We start from the raw sequence: 22,524 nt of genomic DNA, 5'->3' as shown, positions 1-22,524 counted from the left end.
TCTATTTTCAGTAGGGGTTATGTTTTGATTTTGATTGTGTTTTAATAGGCAATCTTTATTGAGTGCTTGTTACTATGCCCTAGCCCTGGGCTACGCTTGTGAGGGATGGTATGTAGTCCCTAACTTCAAGGGGATTACAGCCAAATTGGGGAGACAAATCATACCACACAAGAGAATGAGTAAGCACTATATTTCACAACAGAATCTAAAAATATTGTTGGACTTCAGAGGAAGCAGATAGTGGTAGAAGTCTTCTCAAAGAATATGGTACCAAAGCTTGATCAAAAAGAGGAAAGGATAGAATTCTAGCTAATAGGCTACAAACTGGTAACTACGTTTGTTTTACCCTCACACTTAAAAAATAGTAACCAGAATTTAAAAGTTGAGAGATTTAACGTAAAAATCTGTATGTTGACTTTTTTTTTTTTAAGTTGGAAGATAGGTCAATGTAGGGTACCATTGTGGCAATTGGTTGGAACTCAGTAGGTGTTACTCTCTTTGGAAGAGACATGATCTCTGAAGTTCACCACAATTCCTATTGCACTATGTTGTCTTAGACTCATATTATTTTACATATTTATTTTAACTGCCAATCCAATATAAGCATTCTAGGCAGATAAACACCATTCATAGAAGCCTGGGGAAGAGAATATGCTCCATATATGGAGAATAATTTAATCAAAAGTAGCCGTGAAGGAGGGGAAAGATGGCATAGAGTAAGGAGATCCAAGTGTGCTACAGGTCAGTTAGTAATAACCCAGAGCCATGTAAAATACCTGTGTGGGGGCCCAGGAAACCAGAGGAGCATTCTGCAATACCCTTGAAAGAATGGAAGGAGACAGCCTATCTGCAGTGAAGATTCATCAGTAGAACACTCCACTCTGTGGAGGCCAGCACTGGCAGCACGACCTGCCTAGGGAGCTATTCTGTGACTGGAGTTGGAAGCTCCATTTCCCAAAAATGGGAGAAGAAGAGATGGTCAGGCACTGATTTCAGCTACTGCTCAGTAAATTTGGCTACTTAAAGTCCATTCCTAAGAACAGCTAAATTTGAAACTATCCAAGTTGGAAAGAGGCCAGTAGCTGCCATTTTAACTCTGCCCATGGCCTGAGGGGAAACACGGTTGACTGAAAATCACAGGCAGATCAAACTGTAGCCCTAGCCTAGGCCCCATCCCCAACTCCAGCAGGGAGGAAGCTGGGGGGACCTGCATCAGCCTCTCTGAGAAGCTGCAGGCACTTTTGGCTGGCACAGATTGGATAGTTGGACACCTGGGGCTCCATCCCCACCCCCCAATAGGAGAGGGGAGCTGTGTTAACTTGGCCTGTCTGGGCTACTGCAAGTGATTTTGGCCCACACAGACTGGTGTGTTGAGTGCCTTTGATTCCTTCCCCACCCACTCCATAAAATAGGAGGGGGCTGGTGTTTCTTCAGCTTCACTGGACAACTGTAGGCACTTTCAGCCCACTGGTTACTTGGACACCTGTAGCTCCATCCCTGTCCCGCAACAGGATAGGAGAGGAAATGTATTTCCTCAGCTTCCCTGGTCAACTTCAGGCCCTTTGGGCCTGCACAAATTGAACTCTTGGGCAACCCTTGCTCCAACAACAGAGGGGTGGTGTTTACCCAGCCATTATGGATAACTGTAGGTGCTTTTGACCCACACTATAGGTTTTTGAGTGACTGGGGCTCCACTACTAACCCCCTATAGGATAGAATGGTGGTGGGTTTTCCCTAGCCTTTCTGGGCAAATGCAGGTGCTTTCATTCTGCACAGAGTAGTTGGTTAAGTGCCTTTGATTCTATTCCCTCTACCATAGGATTAAAGGAGACTGGTGTTTCTTCAGCATCTTTGGCATTGCATATGCTTTCAACCTGCATAGGTTAGATACTCAGACATATGTAGATCCATCACTGTACCCCAATAGTATATCAGGGGAGCTGTGATTCCTCGTGGTCTAGTTTTTTGGGCATATTTGATTCTATCCCTAAAGGGTAGAAGGGACAGTACACCCTCAGCCTTGCAGGTCAACTGTAGGTGCTTTCAGCCTCCATGGAGTAGATTGTTGGACACTCCAGAGGGTCTATCACCAAGCCTGGCAGAACAGGAGGGGGGCTGGAGCTACATTAGTCTACCTGGTCAATGGTAGTCAGTGTTGACCCCCACAGCTTATTTTGCTGCCTATACCTGCAACTCCATCCCTGCCCAAGCAGGGAAGGAAGGAGTGTGAACCTTCATCAGTCTATCTGGGCAACTACAGATGGTCTTGTCCTGCATGGCTTGGATTGCTACACATGGCTGTGGCTCAATCCCTACCACTAGCAGAGGAGAAAGGTGAGAAAAGCTTTATTGGTTACTGGGGAAATGTGGGCAGCTTAAGCCTCCACCGCTCATAGTACCAACTACGTGATTGGCTCCTGCTACACAACCAGCAAGGAAAAAATGAAAGAAAGCCCTAAACTAAAGAAAGAAACTGCACCCAGAGTGAATACATTTAGTAAGGCAGATGCCAAGAAAAAAAACAAAAAAATTACAATCCATACCAAGAAGTAGAAAGATATGGCCCAGTCTAAGGAATAAGATAAGCCTTCAGATGACATAAAGGAGTTGAGACAACTCATCATAGATGTTGAAATAAATTTCCTTATGAATTCAGAGAGGTGGCTAAAGATCTAAGGATATTGGTCGGTAGTGCAGCAGTGTTCCCAAGCCCTGTGCACCCCAGAAGTGTGGTCCCCAGGTCCGTGACCTCTTAGTCCTCATATCCCACATTCCACAGACCCACATACCCTGAGTCTGCAATATCCCGGACTTCCCACTCCCGAATCCAGTGCTCCTTGAGGTATGGGATTACCCTAGCCCTCTGGTTTTGGACAGATTCTGTGAGTCAGAGGGTTATGGTGGGAGGTGCAAAGGGGCCAAACAAGTATGAGTTCAATTTTCTGGTCCCCTTGCTTTTTGTGAGCTTGGTGGAGCATACCAGATGGCTTGGGGAGAGCCTGGGAAGAAAGGAGAGGCAAATCTGCCAAGAAAGCCCAATCTACTTATATGCCCTGGAATAGGAAAATTAGTCTGGGAGAAGGTGGAGTCAGAAAATCAACTAGTCCTCCTGTAGTACATCTAAGGGAGAGGGGCTGTAAGATGTGTTTTCAAAGCTTCCAGTAGCATAATTGGGGTTTCTGGTGAGGTGTGGGTGCTCTCTCTTTGGAAATGAAGGGTCATTCTTTTCTCTGTTGGTTTGGTTCACCAAAGACCCACTTGAATCTCCTACTGGTCCCCTCACACAGCTTTCCTGCTACCCTGCGAGATAGGGAAGTGAGAAAGGGAGAAAGGGGGAAGGTCAGATTTCTAAGTGTTTTATTTAACTGCAAAGAGGATTCCTTGCTTGAAACTTTGTCTGCTTTTTATTTGTTGGTTTGTTTCCTTGATTTTTCTTCCTCTTTATTCCCCGATGGCCCTATATTCTTCTTCCTTTTTTTTCTTTTTCTTGCTTGCTTTCCATCCCATTCCACCCATTTTCTTTCTTTCTTTCTTTCTTTCTTTCTTTCTTTCTTTCTTTCTTTCTTTCTTTCTTTCTTTCTTTCTTTCTTTCTTTCTTTCTTTCTTTCTTTCTTTCTTTCTTTCTTTCTTCCTCTTCTTCTTTATATTTTTTATATTAGGCAATGCAGGGAGTGCTTCATATTTGTTGTATTTCCTCACCCATGATTTCCTTTTTCCTGTGTGTGCTGATTTTGGCGACCAATGCCATCCCCTTTCCTCTACATTTTTCTATCCTTCATCATTTATTGTTTCTCTTACATTCCACCTCTCTTGGTTTGGTCCCCAATTTTTTTGACTTTTTATTTCGAATACCTTTGTACTGTTTTCTGTCTTTTATTCACTCTCTATATTATTGTCCTTTCTTTTCTCTTTCCCTTTATCATGACTGCAGTGGTCTTTTAATTCATACTATATTTCTTCCCATATTCAGCTTACTGTCTCATTATAGGTACTTCACTTTTCTTACTGGTATAACTCTACACAATTTACATGAGTCTAATATCCATTCTTCTAGATCTCACATGGTTCTTCCATTAACATTTACTATCAATACTGCTATTATCCTTTTTCTTTTCATACTCCTTTTGCTTTCTCTTGCCCGAATATTTTCCTTCAAGTGAACTTAGCCTACAACAAGGAAATAGAATAAGAAGAACAAAGTGACAAAGAGAAGACATAACATGCATGCAAAAACAACAACTAGCTAAACCCCAAGACTAGACAAAGAAACTAATCAATGGAATAAACCCACCAAGATAAAATGAGACCAGACAGCAAAAAAAACTACAAACCAAATCAATAATCAGGAAAACATGGCACAATCTAATGAACAAACTAAAAACCAGGAAAAAGAGCAGAACATTGAACAAGTAATTAAAGCTCTCAAAACATTTAGTAGGGCCCAATATGATGAAGTGAAGGAAGAGATTAAGAATATGAAGAAAACACTTGGAGAGAATACAGAAGAAATTGCAGTCATGCACTAAAAGATAACAGACATGATGGGGAAGAACAGCACAATCCAAGAAATAAAAAATACACTCTCAGCAAATAACAGCAGATTTGAAGAGACAGAAGAAAGAATTAGTGACATGGAAGACAGTACATCTGCAATCAAACAGATAGTAGACCGATAAAAAGATAGAAAAAATCCAGCAGTGACTTAAGGACCTAAATGACAATGCAAAATAGACAAACATACACATTAGAGGCATCCCAGAAGGAGAAGAGAAGGGAAAAGGGACAGAAGGGGTGTTGGAGGAAATAATGGCTGAAAACTTCCCAGACCTACTGAGGGAGATGGATGTCCATGTACTGCAAATAACATAAATCACAACAGGCCTACCACAAGACATACATGTCAAATTATCCAATGCTCAAGACAGAGAGAAAATATTAAAAGTAGCAAGAGAAAGGAGAACCATCACATATAAAGGATGCTCTATGAGATTAAATGCTGATGTCTTATCTGAAATTATGGAGGCAAAAAGGCAGTGGTATGACATAGTCAAGGTACTAAAAGAAAAAAATTTCCAACCAAGAATTTGCCATCCAGCTAAACCTGCATTCAAAAATGGTGGAGAGTTCAAAATATTCACAGATAAACAGAAACTAAGACAGTATGCCAACAAGAATCCTGCCCTTTACGAAATACTAAAGGGAGTTCTGAGAGAGAAAAGAAAAATACAGGAGAGACAGAGTTGGAGGGGAATGTAAGAACAAATAAAAAGCCAAGAAAAAAGGGAAAAATATCAAACACAATATGACAAACACAAATCCAAAGAAAATATGGCTGATATAAGTAATTCCTTGAAAGTAATAGCACTGAATGTCAATGGATTAAACTCACCTGTCAAGAAACTCAGACTGGAAGATTGGCTAAGGAAATATGATCCATCTATATGCTGTCTACAAGAAACACATCTTAGAGCCAAGGATTCAAGGAGAATGATAGTGAATGGCTGGAAAACAATCTTACACACAAATAATAACCAAAAAATGCAGGGGTAGTTATATTAATATTAGACAAAATAGACTTTAAGTGAAAAACAATTGTGAGAGACAAAGATAAACACTATATATTAATGAAAGAGATAGTCCTTCAAGAAGAAAGAACAATCATCAACATTTATGCTCCTAAAAAGGGCAGCTCCAAATATGTGAAGCAAACACTGGAAAAAAGAAGTGAAGGAATAGATGCCTCTACAATTATAATGGGGGACTTTAATACACCACTATCAACTTTGGACAGAACATCATAAAAGTGAATCAATAAAGAAACAAAGACTTTGAACAATATATTAGAGGAACTGGACCTAATAGACATATACAGGATATTACAACCCAATACAACAGTATATACATTCTTCTCAAATGCATATGGATCATTCTCCAAGATAGACCACATACTAGGTCACAGAGAAAGCCTCAATGAATTCAGAAAGATTGAAATCATACAAAATAATTTCTCTGACCGTAGTGGAATAAAGCTGGAAATCTGCAGGGGCCAGAGACCCAGATTTGGCAACAAGATATGGAAGTTAAATAATACAGATTTAGAAACACAGTGGGTCTAGGAGGAAACCTCAAAAGAAATCAATTAATTACCTTGAAACGATGAAAAGGATAACACAACATATAAAAACATATGGGATGCAGCAAAAGCAGTACTGAGAGGGAAATTTATAGCCATAAATTCATACATCAAAAAAGAAGAAAGAGCTAAAATTGAAGAACTAACTGCATGCCTGGATGAATTAGTTAAAAAAACAACAAACTAAACGCAAAGGAAGAAGAAAAGAAGAAATCACAAATATCAGAGCAGAACTAAGTGAAATGGAAAATAAGAAAGCACTTGAAAAAATAAACAAAACCAAGAGCTGGTTCTTTGAGAAGATCGATAAAATTGTCAAACCCTTAGCTAACAAAGAAAAAAAGAAAGAAGATGCAAATACCCAAAATAAGAAATGAGAAAGGGGATATCACCACTGACCCATAGAAATAAAGACTATCATAAGAGGATACTTTGAAAAACTAATGCCAAAAGGAAGGACAATTTAGAGGAAATGGAAAAATTCCTAGAAATGCATAAGCAATACATTGATGAAAGAAGAAATTAATGATCTCCACAAGGCAATCAGAAGTAAAGAGATAGAATTAGTTATTATAACCTCCCAACTAAGAAGAGGCCTGTGCCAGATGACTTCACAGGTGTAGTCTACCAAGCTCCTGGAAAGAACTAACACTAATCTTGCTTGAACTTTTCCTAAAATTTGAAAAAGAAGGAATGTTGCCTAACTCATTCTATGTTGCCAACAGCACCCTAATACCAAAGGAAAACAAAGACACCCACAGAAAGGAAAAGTACAGACCAATCTCTCTAATGAACCTAGACGTGAAAATCCTCAACAAAATACTTGCTAATCATATTCAACAACACATTGAACAAATTATACACCATGACCAAGTGGGATTCATTCCTGGCATGCAAGGGTATTTCAACATAAGAAAATCAATTAATGCAATCTACCACATAAATAGATTGAAGGAAAAAAATCACATGATTATATCTATAGATGCTGAAATAATATTTGACAAAATACAGCACCCTTTCTTGATAAAAACACTGCAAAATATTGTAATAGAAGGAGAATTTCTGAACATGATAAAAGATATATATGAAAAACACACAGCTAACATCATTTACAATGGTGAAATCCTAAAATCTTTTCCTCTAAGATCAGGAACAAGACAAGGATGCCCACTATCACCCCTTATATTTAACATTGTGTAGAAGTACTTGCTCGAGCACTGAGGCAAGAAACAGACATAAAAGACATCCAAATTAGAAAGCATGTAATCAAAATTTCACCATTTGCAGATGATATGATCCTATACATAGAAAACCCTGAGAAGTCTACAACAAAGCTTCTAGAACTAAAAAGTGAGTTCAGTAAAGGTGCAGGTGATAAGGTCAATGTGCAAGAACTAAAAAGTGCGTTCAGTAAAGGTGCAGGTGATAAGGTCAATGTGCAAAAACCAGTAGCAATTCTGTAAACCAATAATGAGCAATCTGAGGAGGAAATCAAGAAACAAATACCATTTACAATAGTAAATAAAAAAATCAAATACCTAGGAATAAATTTAACTAAAGATATAAAAGACTTATACACAGAAAACTACACAACACTGTTCAAGGAAATCAAAGAGGACCTAACTAAATGGAAGAATATTCCCTGTCCATGGATATGAATAGGAAGACTAAATATTATTAAGTTGTCTATCCTACCAAAACTGATCAACAGATACAATGCAATCCCAATAAAAATCAACATAGTGTTCTTTAATGAACTAGAAAAACTAACTATGAATTTTATTTGGAAAGGAAAGAGGGCCTGAATAGCCAAAGACATATTGAAAAAGAAAAATGAAATTGGAGGAACCATATTACCTGACTTCAAAACATGCTACAAAGCTACAGTAGTGAAAACAGTATGGTATTGGCACAAGATAGACACACTGACCAATGGAACCAAACTGAAAGTTCTGATTTAGACCCTCATATATACAGTCATATGATATTTGACATGGCCAGCAAACCCAGTCAACTGGGAGAGAATGGACTCTTCAACATATGATGCCTGTAGAACCAGATATCCATATGTAAAAGAATGAAAGAGGATTATCAACTTACACCTCATACAAAAATCAACTCAAGATGTATAAAAGACCTAAATATAAGAGCCAAGACCATAAAGACCTTAGAAAGCAATGGAGGGAAACGTCTATAGGACCTCCTAATAGGAAATGGCTTCATTAACTTCATACCCAAAGCCCAAGCAGCAATAGAACAATTAGAAAAATGGGAATTTTTCAAAATTAAAGCCTTGTGCACCTCAAAGGAGTTTGTCAAGAAAGTGAAAAGGGAGCCGACCCAATGGGAGAAAATATTTGGTGTCTATATGTCTGAGAGTAGACTAATATCCTGCATATATAAAGAACTCCTAAATCACAAAAATAAGAATACAAAAAAAGCCATTTAAAAAATGGGCAAGAGACTTAAACAGACAGTTCTCCAAAGAATAAATACAAATGATTAAAAGGAAATGAAAAAAGTACCCAAATAACTAGCTGTTAGGGAAATGCAAATCGAAACTACAATAAGATACCATCTTACTCCCATGAGATTGGCAGCTATCAAAAAAAAAAAAACTGGAAGACTACAAGTGCTGGAGGGGATGTGGAGGAATGGGAACATTCATCCACTGCTGGTGGGAATGCAGAAAGATTCAGCCATTCTGGAAGACAGTTTGGCGGTTTCTCAAAAACTAGCTATAGATTCACCATATGACCCAGCAATTTCATTGCTGGATATATACCCTATAGAACTGAAAACAAGGACACAAACCAATATATGCACACCAATGTTCATAGCAGCATTACTCAATGTTGCCAAAAGTTGGAATTAACCCAAATGCCCATCAACAGATGAATGGATAAATAAAATGTGGTATATACATACACTGGAATACTACCCAACTGTAAGAAGGAATACATTACAAACACATGTGATAACATTGATGAATCTTGAGAACCTTATGTTGAGTGAAGCAAGCCAGGCATTGAAGAACAAATATTATATGATGTCTCTGATATGAAGTAAGTAAACAAAGCTGTCTCAGAGAGCTTGAGACTGGTTGACAGGCTTAAAGGAAGTTGGAGGGAGAGGAAGGTTGCTAGCTGACACCTACATACGTTAAATCTCTGATCAGCTGGAGTAAGTATTTGTACCAAGAAGGGATAAAATGGGGGTATAGGGAAACGTTTGGGTTGTGCTTTGAGGGTTTGAGGGTCCTAAGCATGGAAGGATGTGTCAGATGGTCCAAGAAATTAGGGGGAGAGTGGGGGAACATTTGGATATAAGGGATTATCAGGTATGTGGTTGAAATTGTAATGTTGAAAAAACTCTTTAGAAAATATAATAAGGGGGTTTACCTGTTTAAGATGCTTAAGGGGGAACATCTGACACAGGGCAGGCTTCTAGGGAGTATGAGTGCTCATTTTGTCATAGTTTGTTGTATCATTGGGTGGAGACCCATACAATGAGTGTAAAGGTATACCCACATCCTAGGGAGGCCTGATGTTCTCAAACAGAGGGAATTGTGTCTTGAGAGAGAATTGGTGGCTCCCAATGTGTTAGGGTAGTTGAGTATGTAAAGGCCTCAACATTGCTGCAAGTATCTGTCAACAAGTTCCTTCAAGTAATGAAGATTGATTGTCACTGTGGACGCTGTGGGAAGGGATGAGAGGTATTGATTAGATGGAATCAGGGTAAATGTGGGGCAATGGAAATATTCCACTAGATCATGCAATGATGGGTATAGGACACGTTAAATTACACCAAAAATATATAAAAGTCTATAGGCTAAAATGTAAACCATAATGTAAAACGTAAGGTATCTAAAGATCTAGAAAATTGTATAGTCTAAAATATAAACTATAATCTAAACCAAAATGGAAGCTTAGTTGAAAGCTATGGGTGGTGGACTTGGCCCAGTGGTTAGGGCATCCGTCTACCACTTGGGAAGTCCACGGTTCAAACCCTGGGTCTCCTTGACCCCTGTGGAGCTGGCCCATGCACAGTGCTGATGTGTGCAAGGAGTGCCGTGCCAGGCAGGGGTGTCCCCGCGTAGGGGTGTCTCCTGCAAGGACTGCACCCCGCAAGGACTGCACCCCATAAGGAGAGCCGCTCAGTGCGAAAGAAAGTGCAGCCTGCCCAGGAATGGTGCCTCATACAGGGAGAGCTGACACAACAAGATAATGCAACAAAAAGAAACACAGATTCCCGTGCTGCTGACAACAACAGAAGCGGACAAAGAAGACGCAGCAAATAGACACAGAACAGACAATCCGGGGGTGGGGGGTGGGGAGATAAATAAATAAATCTTTAAAAAAAAGACAGCTTTGTTTCAATATCTGTACATCAGCTACAGCAAATATAATATGAACATGTAAAAATATCATTGTTGGGGAAGGGACAAAGTGTTTGATGTTGGATATGTGGGAGTACTGTATATTGTATATGTGAATTACTGTGATCTAAAACTTTTGTGAAGACAAACTCAATAATTACAAAATAAAAAAGAAAGAATGTAGACACTGAGGAAGAAGTGAAAGAAATTTCCTTGCCACTGTACATACAGGGTAACGCCTATTGCAATGATGAAAGGCAAAACATCAAAAACGAAGATTTTTCATTTTTTGAGACCCCAATTTATTTTTACTGTATTTAATTTTTCTAAGTTAGCATATATTCTATAGCTAACCTTTAAACCCATCACTATATTCCATTTTACTGTTAATGGAACCTGGCAATATATTAGGCTTCATTTTTGAAGAAGTTTTGGACCACAGAGAGGTTCAATTATGGCAGGGGAAGAACACTGGTGTGGGGTGTTATTGATAGGAGGTTGATAGGGGGCACATAGTTGGGAGGGAATTCTCCAGGGAATGTATACAGGGCACATAAAATGTCTGGATATTTTCATAGTGGTTACAGTTAAAAACGACAATTGAAGGAGTACTGAGTTCCTAGTCAGGGAAACTCTATCACATTCCCCAATGGAACATCAACAATACCCTGAGTCCAATGGCAAAGGCCAATAAAGAAATATGGTCCAGCAATGAGCCCTTGATAGTGATGACTATGCTTATGAGCCTGTGCACCTGAAATATGAACTAGGCCTAGAGGTGCAGAGTGCCTAAGAGCTACCTCTTGAGAGCCTCCATGTTGCTCAAATGTGGGCACTCTAAGTGAAACTCAGCATGTAAATGAATTACCTTCCCCCCAGCATGGGACATGACTCCCAGGGATGAGCCTACCTGTGCCAAGGGATTACTACCAAGCGCCAGCTGATGATAGACCTTGAATAAAAGGGTCAATCAGAGCAGCAGAATATCTTAGTCTACATGTAATACCAGGTGATAAAAACTGCTTTTTGAGCTTGAATAAAAGGGGGAAATGGAAAGGACAAATGAGTTTATATGAGTATGAATCTCCAAAAAAGAGTCGGGGGGTCATCAAAGGGATTGCGCTTACACACACCTCAGCAGGGTCCCAGGACAGCCAAAGTAGATACAACCCCAGGTACTGGTTCTCCTGAGGACTACAGAAACCCACAATTTCTATGGTCATGGCAGATGGCTCTGGAGTTCAGTGCCATGTCAGTTGGCCCTCTTTGGAGTTTGTGTTGCTGAGTGTGATTGATTTGGACTCAGATGTGACCTTTCTACACATGCCTCTTCTGTCACTTTTACTGGACCTGTCGTTGGTGCTGGGGTTGGTGTATACTCAGGAGACCTGAATCTGTGGACTATCTATGTGACAGCCAGGCCCTGAGTCTCAGCAGACTTGCAACTCTTACCCTCTGTTTTATTGGGGTTACCCTGGTCAGAAAACAGGAAGGTGAAGAAGGTCAACCACCACATCAGAATGCCAAGAGTACCTTCAACTGCAAGCAGAAGAACTGCATCCATTATTCATGTGGAATCTAATCCCCCTCTCGATATAGAGGTGGAGTGGACATCACCATCCCAGGGTCCATAGGATGGAGAAATAGGGTATGGATTAGATTGGACTTACTGATATTCTACTATGGAACTATTGTGATTCATAATGGAAGAAATTGTAGCATTGATGTGGAGAAAGTGGCCATGGTAGCTGCTGAGGGTAGGAAGAGGGAAGAAGAGATATGATGTGGGGCTTTTTTAGGACTTAGCGTTGTCCTGGGTGGTACTGCAGGGACAGATGCTGGACATTGTATGTCCTACCATGGCCCATTGGATGGACTGGGACAGAGTGTAAGCTACAATGTAAACCATTATCCATGTGTTGCAGCAGTGCTCCAAAATGTATTCACCAAATGCAATGAATATCCCATGATGATGAAAGAGGTTGTTGGTGTGGGAGGAGTGGGGTGAGGGGGTTGTCGGTATGTGGAGACTTCATATTTTTTAATGTAACATTTAAAAAAAAATAAAGAGAAAAAAAGAGAATTCAAATTTTAAAAAAAAGTTTAAGGATATTAAGAAGACACGTGGTGAGCCCAAAGAGGAATGTGAAATCATACATTAAAAATAGCACCTTTTAAGGGGATGAAAGAAACAGTAAATTAAATTTAAAATACATGGGAAGCATATAAGTGCAGATTTGAGGAAGCAGAAGAAAAGAGCAGTGAGCTTGAACACATGGCCTCCAAAAGCAAACATTCAGAAGAAGAGATAATGAAAAAACTGGAAAAAATTGAACAGGGTTTCAGGTTACTAAATGACAGAAAGAGATGTTCAAACATATGTGTCTTGGGTATCCAATAAGGAGAAGAGAAGGAAAAGGAGGTAGAAGAAATATTTGAAGAAATAATGGTAAAAATTTCCTACCCTCCTGAAGGACATAGATATCCATGTCTTAGAAGCACAACATACTCCCACCCAAATAAATCTTAATAGACATTCTCTGAAACAGATACTAATTACAATTTCAATTGCCAAAGTCGAAGAGAGAATTCTGAGAGCAGCAAGAGAACAGCAATGTATATAAGGGATACCCAGTAAGATTAAGATTAAGATCAGAAACCATGGAGGAAAGAAAGCAGTGATATGATATGTTTAAGATACTTCAAGAGAAAAACTGCCAGCTAAGAATCTTATATCTTTTAAGATTGTCTTTCAAAAATGAGGGTCATTTTAGAATATTCACAGATAAACAGAACTGTGAGAGTGTGTAACTAAGAGACCAGCTTTGCAGGAAATAATATAGGGAGTGCCACAGGCTGAACAGAAAATACAGGAGACAAAGGCTTGTAAGAGATTCTAGAAATGATGATTATATCAGTAAAAGTAAGTAAAGGTATAAAAAGAGTGGTGAAAATAAAATATGACAGATAAAACCTAAAGGATGAAATGGGTGAAATAAGAATAGATAAGAAAGCACCAGCCATCTATATGCTGTCTACCTTAGACCCAAAGATACTAATTGACTGAAAGTGAAAGCTGGAAAAAAATAGTCCACACATTCAGTAAACCCCCACTCCCAAAATAAAAGCTGGAGTAGCTATACTTACACCAGATGAAATAGATGTTAAAATCAAAACTGTTTTTAGAGGCAAGAGAGTACATTATATATTAATAAAGGGGCAATTCACCAGGAAGAAATAGGAACCATGAATATATAAGACCCTAACAAGGATTCCCCAAGTTACATGAGGCAAATACTGGAAAAGCTGAAGGGAAAAATAGATGTCTGCCAAATAGTAGTTGGGGATGTCAATACACCACTCTCATCATTGGATAGAACATCTGGACAATAAAGAAACAGAGAACTTGAATAATATGATAAATGGACTAAACTTTTTTTATGTATACAGAACACTGCACCCCCAGACAGTAGGATATACATTCCTCTCAAGTGTTCATGGATCTTTCTCCTGGATAGGCTACATGTTGATCACACAGCAGATTCCAATAAATTCAACAAGATTGAAATTCTACAAAGCACTTTCTCTGATCATAATGGAATAAAATTGGAAATCAACTACAGGTGGAAAAAGGGAAATACTTAAGTATTGGAAAATAAACAATGCTCTTAAATAATCATTGAGTCAAAGAAGAAATTACAATCAACAAATATCCTGAGATGAATGAATATGAGAACACAATATTTTAGAACCTATGGGATATGGCAAAGAAAGTGCTGTAATAGAAATTTATAGCCCTCAATGCTTATATTAAAAAGGAAGAAAGAGCTAAAATTAATGGCATAACTACACAGATAGAGGAAGTAGAATAAGAACAGCAAACTATTCACAAGTAAGCAGAAAGAATGAAATAAGAAAGTTCAAAGCAGAAATAAATGAAATTGAGAAGAAAAAGAAAACAAAACCAGAAATTGGTTCTTTGAGAAGATTAACAAAGTTGACAAAACCTTAGACAGACTTACAAAGGGAAAAAATAGAACAGATGCAATTATCTTCATTTTATTTCACTAGGAAAAAGTAAAAAATGAAATCAGGGACATTACTACTGACCCCCACAGAAATAAAAGAGATAATAATAAGATACACATACACCAAAAAACTAGACAATGTACATGAAATAGAAAAATTCCTAAGAATGTATGGACAACCTTCAGTGACCCTAAAGGAAATACAGCACCTCAATGATACCAATCACAAGTAAGAGATCGAAAGTGTCATCAAACAACTCCCCAAAATGAAAAGCCCAGGACCAGAGGGTTTTGCATATGAGTTTTCCCAAGCATTCAAAGAACATTTAATACCAGGCTTACTCAAACTCTTCCAAAAAAAGGAACAAAAATGAGTGCTAGAAAACTCATTCTATGAAGTGGATATCACCCCAATACCAAAACCAGATAAAGATAACATGAAAAAAGAAAATTATGGACCCATTTCCCCAATGAATAAGGATGCAAAAATCCTCAATGTGATTCTTGCTAAATAAATCCAACAACATATTAAAAGAATTATCCATCACAATCAAGTGGGATTTTATACCAGGCATACCAGAAAAGCCATCTGTATAATACACCACATTAATAAATCAAAGAAGAATAATCATATGATCATATCAACGATGCACAAAAGGCATTTGACAAAATACAACATCCTTTCTTGATATAAATACTACAAAAGACAGGAATTGAAGGAAACTTTTCAACATGATAAAGGCCATATATGAAAAACCCACAGCTAATGTACTCAATTTTGAAAGACTGAAAGCTTTCCTTTTGAGATCAAGAACAAGATAAAGATGCCCACTGTCACCACTGCTGTTGAATACAGTGCTAGAAGTTCTAGCTAGAGCAATCAGACAAGGAAAAGAAATAAAATGTATCCAAATCAGAAAGGAAGAATTAACACTTTTGATATTTGCAGATGGTATGATAATTGACCTAGAAACCTGCAAAAAATCTACAACCAAGTTGCTACAGCTAATAAATGATTTCAGCAGAGTGGCAAGATACAAGATATTTATGCAAAAATCAGTGGTGTTTCTATATAATCTTAATGCAAAATCTAAGCAGAAAGTCAGGAAAAAATTCCATTTACAATAGCAACTAAAAGAATCAAATATTTAGCAATAAACTTAGCCAAGGACATAAAGCACTTTATATTCAGAAAACTAGAATGCACTGTTAAAAGAAATTTTAAAAAAGACTTAAATAATTAGAAGAACATTCCATGGATTGGAAGACTAAATATCATTGAGATATCAGTTCTATCCAAACTGATATACAGATTCAATGCAATCCCAATAAAAATTCCAACAATCTGTTTTAGAGAGGTGGAAACCACAATTATCAAATTTATTTGGAAAGGTGAGGGGCTCTGAATAGCCAGAAACATCTTAAAAAGAAGAGCAAAGTTGGAATATTCTCACTTCTGGACATTAAATCATATTACCTAGCTATAGTGATAAAAAACAGAATGGTACTGGCATAAAGATAGACACATAGACTAATGGAACCAAATTGTTGGTTCCGAAACAGACCCTCACAGGTACGGTCAAGTGATTTTTGACAAGGCTGTAAAACCCACCCAGTTGGGGAAGAACAGTCCATTCAACAAATGGTGCAGGGAGAACTGGATATCAATATGCAATAAAAAGAAAGAGAGCTCCTAGCTCACACTTTATAAACAATTAAATCAAAATGGATCAAAGATAATAAAGCTTCAAGAGGAAAATATAGGGAAACGACTTGGTAGCAGTCGGTGGATCCATAACCCTTACCCTAAGAGCACATCAATGAAAGAAAACATGGATAAATGGGACCTCCTCAGACTAAACTCTTTTGTGGTTTAAAGGGCTTTATCAAGAAAATGAAAAGGCAGCCCACTTAATGGAAGAAAAAATTTGGAAATTACATATCTGATAAAGGATTGCTTATGTAAAGAGATCATATAACTCAACATTAAAAGAGCAAGCAATTCAATTTAAAAATGGGCAAAAGACTTAAATAGACATTTCTCTAAAGAGGAAATACAAATAGTCAAAAAGCATATAAAAATGTTCAATATCACTCACTATTAGGTAAATGCATATCAAAACTATGAGATATCGTAGAATGGCCATTATTTTTTTAAAAAACAAACAAACAAAAAAAACCTCAGTAAGTGCTGGAGAGGATGTGGAGAAATAGGAACACTTCTTCACTGTTGGTGAAAATGTAAAATGGTGCAGGCTCTGTGGATGATTGTGGTTCCTCAGGAATGTAAATACAGAACTGCCTGTGATCCTGTACTAGGAATATATCCAAAAGAACTGAAAACTGTGACGTGAACAGACATTTGCACACTGATGTTCATAGTGGTGTTTTTCACAATTGTCAAAAGATGGAAACACCCAAGTGCCCATCAGTCAATGAATGGATAAACAAAATGTGGTATATACATATGATGTAGTACTATGCTGCAGTAAGAACAGCCAGATGCAAAAGGACAAATATTGCATGGTCTCACTAATATGAACTAAATAGGAAGAATAAATGCATGCAGTTAAAACCTAGAGTATAGGCTATTAAGAGATAAGAGGAGGGCTGACAAGGGGTACTGATGCTTAATGTATGTAGAAGTTTTCATTTAGTTGACTATAGAAGTGTGGAAATGGATAGAGTTGATGGTAACACATTATAGTGAATATAACTAATGCAGCTGGTTTATAAATGGGAATATGGCTGGAAAGGGTAGTCTTGAGATGTAATTGTCAATTGAAAGAGAGTTAGAAAATAATCTAGGAACTGAATAACATAGTGAACCCAGGGGTGGATGAGAATGTGGTTAATAGTAAAATACAAGAATGTCTTTCTATGAACTAGACAAATGTACATCACTATTACAAGGTGGTAAGAATGTGGAGAAGCATGGGAAAATATAATTACTGTAATTATGGGCTATAGTTAACAACAATACTGTAATATTCTTGCATCAATGCCAAAGATATACTGTGTTAATTATAGGAGGTATGGAAAAATATACCAAATATACACTATGGAATATAGTTAGTGGTAATAGTCTGACAATACTATCTCATAATCTGTAATAAATGTTCCATAAAAAGCAGTGTGTTGGTGGAGGGGTGTTGTATGAGAATTCTACACATGTGCATGACTGTTTTGTAAATTTTCTAATAAAAGAAATAGTAGCCTGAATGGGGGCTTGTGTCTCCCTGTGTCACTCTGCGTGACCATGATAAAGACATTTGTCTTTGCAAATTTTAGTTTGTTGGTGGCATGATATAGAGAGAGGATGCAAGCACATTATATTACCCCCGTGTACATTTACCATTGCTAAACTGTTATACTAGACCTGAGAATTGTTATTGTGTGACCAGTCTGGTCATTTGCCTAAATGTGATAATGAAGGGTATATATTTTTAAACAAGTTGACTGGGTGAGAATGGATTTACCTGATAATACCCTGCACAGGTGGAATCAATTGAAATGTTCAGCGTTTGGTTTAATTCTCAATTTCTACCCTGCCTCTTATTTATTGAAATCATCGGATCCTTTTAGGAGGTTGATATGTTCTTAGAAATGTATTGCTGAAAGCCAAAACTAACATTTTGGTTGAAAGCTACATTCCACCCTATGCATAAAGACTCATTGTTACTAGTCTCCATTTTTGAAGCCACCAGAGTCCCTAGGAGTCATGACGGTGGAATTTGTTTGGATCTGCTATACCCAATATGGTTTGTATGACATTTACTACTTTCAGTAAAAAGGATCAATACTAGATACAATCTTCGAAGCAATTGCAATACATAACTCAATAATAAGAAAAAAGAATTAGATGCTTTAAGACATTTCATCCATAAACGGGTGATCAGTAGTAAAAGCAGATGGCTATAAGTCATTATCTAAATATAGCAAAATGTAAAGTTTTGGTCAATTACAATAAACTAATTATTAAAATCCCTACTTCTTTGGTGGTATTCACATCTAAATGACAGTTCATGACAATTACCTAGATGTTTTGGCTCTAAAAGATCAAATTAATAAATGTAACTGAAATTTTTTTGTATAGGTCTTGCCATTGAAATCTATAAAACTTCCACCTATGCCTTCTCTCTTTTGTGCTGAGACATAAACTGTATTTGGGTGACTAAAGCATACTAGTTCTCATAAAATCAGCATTAATAGCTGAGCAGTGCTACCTTCAGATGATCAAAATGCCTAAGATTTAGAATCTTTTTCATGTTGGTCGATCTTTTCTTTCACTTCCAAATAAATTTTGGCATAATAAGAATAAAAAAAATCAACACCACTTTTCCCCATATGAGTGAAAGAATAATGAGTAGTAGTAGGGATTGGTAATCTTATAGGGAAAGTTCTTTTTATTTTTACTCTTTTGACCCAGGTAGAAAAGGATGGCATTACCCTAGAGGAACATAGCTCTTGGCCTACAGATTCATTTTGGCATTTGGTTTGTATCAAGAGTTCTGATGGGAAAAGATAGGGAAGCATACATTTTCCTTAATTGCTGTGTAGTCACAAAATTACAGCTGGCTGTGTCTAATCAGCCAGGAAGCCAAGCCAAGAATTCCATCCAAATGGAATGTCTGAAAGTAAACTCTTAGTGAATATAAAATTATTTCAGTCTAGAAAATCTGGCTGGTCAGGAGAAAGGTAAGGAAAAGAAGTTTTTTAAAGAAAGTAAAGCTAAAGCCCAAATGTATGTGGATTTTTACAGATTCTCTCATTTTATCCTTTACTCTTCATGGAGAGGACTATACGTCAATATACAGATCTAGGTGCTCCTGCTGAGATATGAAAATAAAGAATGAAAGGGAAGGAGATTTCTCCCTGACCTTGTACTGTTGGGGAGAGTTCATATTGATGCAAAGGTTATGTGAAGAGTCAAGTTTTACATTTTTTCAGAATCTTGAGATATTGTGGTTTCAGCACATTGGGGACTGGTTATAGTTTATCATTGTCTTAGAATGTGGGCTGTGATAGTTTAGGGGGATTGTACTTAATGCAAGACTAAGTCAAATAGTGATCTTCAGCTAATCAAAGACAATTAATAGCTGAAAGTTGAAAAGTACTTAAGATTATTATTATTTGTCAATCAAGAGTGAAATAAAGTATGACGTGGTGGAAAGAGCACAGGACCAGGAAATGTAACCATTAGATTTTCTTCTTCCAGCCCCTATATCCCTCTCTAGTTTTCTGTTTCTTCATTTTAAAATGAGAGTGTTAGAGTTGGGAGTGGAGGCTATACTAGACAACACCAAATGTAACTGTCAGTTCTGACTTGCTGTGATTCTAAGAAAGGTACTTTTTGCAACAAGGAGAAAAATATGAAGAATCTGTTGGCTTATTATTATACTCATGAAATATGTCTGCTGGTTCAGTTGAAGACAACGAAGTTCAGTTAGAAATGTTAGCACAGATTGCAGATGGCCCTTCTTAATTTCATTCAGCTGTGCAGTTGCCAGCCTCTTCTTATCAGACTCATGTGTGTACAAGTTAAGAAATTGAAGAGAAGAGAATTTGGGTTATTTATCAGACTCATAAATCATGGGCACATGATCTATTCATTATCCACCATCTTACTGCTTTCTGGGATATCTTCTGTTATTAATCTTCCTATCATAGAAGGACGGCATTCAGGATGGTACAATGAAAAGTGGCAGACATTAGAGTGAGGAGGTTATGATTCTTTCCTAGCTAATCTCTTGATTTTTTTGAAAATGTTAGATTTTTATAAACAACACTCCTTGTAATTAAATTGTTAAAAAGCTGTTTGATATTGAGAAACTTAGCTCACCCCTTGATTTCCATTTATTGTCCATAAAATGAGGTTCCCAGATTAGATTATGACTGGCATTCCTTTTTGCTCCCCAAATATATGATTTTTAATCCTTGCTAGCAGATGGAATCACCTGGACACTTTCACCTTTATTTGTGGTATATGGAGATGAAACAAAGGAACCCTTACCCAAATTAAAAAAATGATGAGGAATAAGGAAAATTAACCAATCTTACGTTTACAGGTTTAATTCTTACCTGTATCATTTTAAGAATAAAAAGAACAAGTAAGCACAGTATCAATACATAGCTCAATGGATGTGTCATGATGATGGGGAAGAGTGTTACTGTGGGGGGAGTGGTGGGGTGGGGGCGGTGGGGGTGAATGGGGACCTCATATTTTTGAATGTAATATTTTTTTAAGAAATGAATAAATTGAGTAGAATTTGAAAAAAAAATACATAGCTCAATGCTCTGTCCTAATTCATGAGATTTTGTTCATAACCTTTCTTTCCAATCCTTTCACAGAGAGGAAGTCATGCCAGTATAACCTACTAGATCACTTCAGAGATCTAAAGTGGGAGGTCCCCAAGGCTTTCCCTTTTTTGGGAAGTCTAAATCCATCTACCTGTGTAAACTTCCACATAACAGTTTATGAGGTAAAATACCAACATCTATCTAATCTGTAGTCTTCTGGGGTTTCAAAATGAGACAGTGATTTAGGAATTAGTTCTTTGGCAAAAATACTGACGCTTTTGGAAAAGTCTTTCCAGGTACTTGTCTGGATCTAACTATAGACTTATTTAGTTGACATTTTTGACAATGATTTTGCTTAGCAACTAATCTACTTTCTTGTAACTTCATTGATCTTTCAGCTTCATGCATTCATCACGCAGGTGGAAAACAGTCCATAAGACCCAAACACTTTATCATGTCCCCCATTCCAGAAAATATAGATAGAAGTAATAGAAGAACTGATTCTGAGTCACTTGTCTGTGATGGAATGATTACAGTCATTTTTGTGCAGAGAAGGGTTTGGGGTAAACTTTCCATTCAGCGTCTAGCCGTTCTTCTATACATGTTATCCTCTGGTATAATTAAAACCTTTAAAGTTCATTTGTGTCTTTTTTCAGTGTTTACTGACTCAGTAACAGGTACTTTCTGCTATGTAAAATACAAATTCTTTTTATTTCACTTAAGTTTCTGCCTTTTAGGCTTTAAGAGGCCAACCCATACCCCTTGTTCTAAGATTCTGGAATTTGACAATCAGGAAAAATCTTGCATAAGGAGAGATGAAGTGTTTCTTCTCAGCAGGAAAGCGTTAAGCTGGAGGTAAAAGGGAATTTAGACTGAATCTTTGCTCCTCTTAAGTGAGACCTTCTCAGTGTGGCTTTCTTGATTTGTTTGAGGATATTCCCAAGAGCAGCAAACACTCTAAACTTCAACAATAACTACAAATAAAGTCCAAAACAGAACAGGAATGAGTTTTTGGATTGTCCACTCTTTGGATTTTCCAAGTTAATGCTCTCTTCCATTGTATATGTAATTGCCATGGAACTACAACACCAAGATAGGCATGTCATATATTTCCTCAGTGTACCTAAGTGATTTGATTAAATTTAATGGCAGAAAACCTCTGGATCTTGTCTTATATTTAATTTAGCCAGAGCAAGGGTTTCCTTTAAATTTAAACTTGAGGTATTAGGGAATTAACAACTCTAATTGTTGAAAAACAAAATATAAAGTAATCATATAACTTTTGAACGTCATATGGACTGGGTTGGTCCTTTTATAAATGTATTGACACTTCAAATATTCTAAAGTAAATCTCAAGAGCATAAGGCATTCCACTGAATTTTTCATTTGTAAAATGAAGGAATGGTTCATGCTAGAATCTCCTTATGAAACTTAAAATAAATATCATGCCCAGGCTCAACAATCAGCAATTCTTATTCAGTTGGTATTGAGTGGGACCCAGGCATTACTGTTTTAAGTTGCCCTATCTATGCAACCAGAGTTGGGAATTGTGGGGCTAAGAGTTCTTTAGGTTCCCTTCTAGCTCAGATAAAACACGATTCTCTGAGTCTGTGGAAGAATTTCTGTGTTGAATTGTAGTGTGTTTTATTTGGTAGGGTTGGAAGGCTATAGAGTAGAATTGGTAG

At 37.4% G+C, this 22,524-nt stretch overlaps 1 pseudogene; it reads left to right on the top strand.

Moving 5' to 3' along the window:
• The window catches only part of LOC139438001 (retinal guanylyl cyclase 2-like), a 51,043-nt pseudogene extending 29,530 nt beyond the window's left edge, over positions 1-21,513 (top strand).
• The last annotated feature ends 1,011 nt before the right edge of the window (positions 21,514-22,524 follow it).

This window comes from Dasypus novemcinctus, chromosome X (genome assembly GCF_030445035.2).
Source record: "Dasypus novemcinctus isolate mDasNov1 chromosome X, mDasNov1.1.hap2, whole genome shotgun sequence".
In the NCBI taxonomy this organism is placed as follows: Eukaryota; Metazoa; Chordata; class Mammalia; order Cingulata; family Dasypodidae; genus Dasypus; species Dasypus novemcinctus.
The sequence above is the reverse complement of the archived record's forward strand: the minus strand, read 5'-3'. Positions and strand labels throughout refer to the sequence as shown.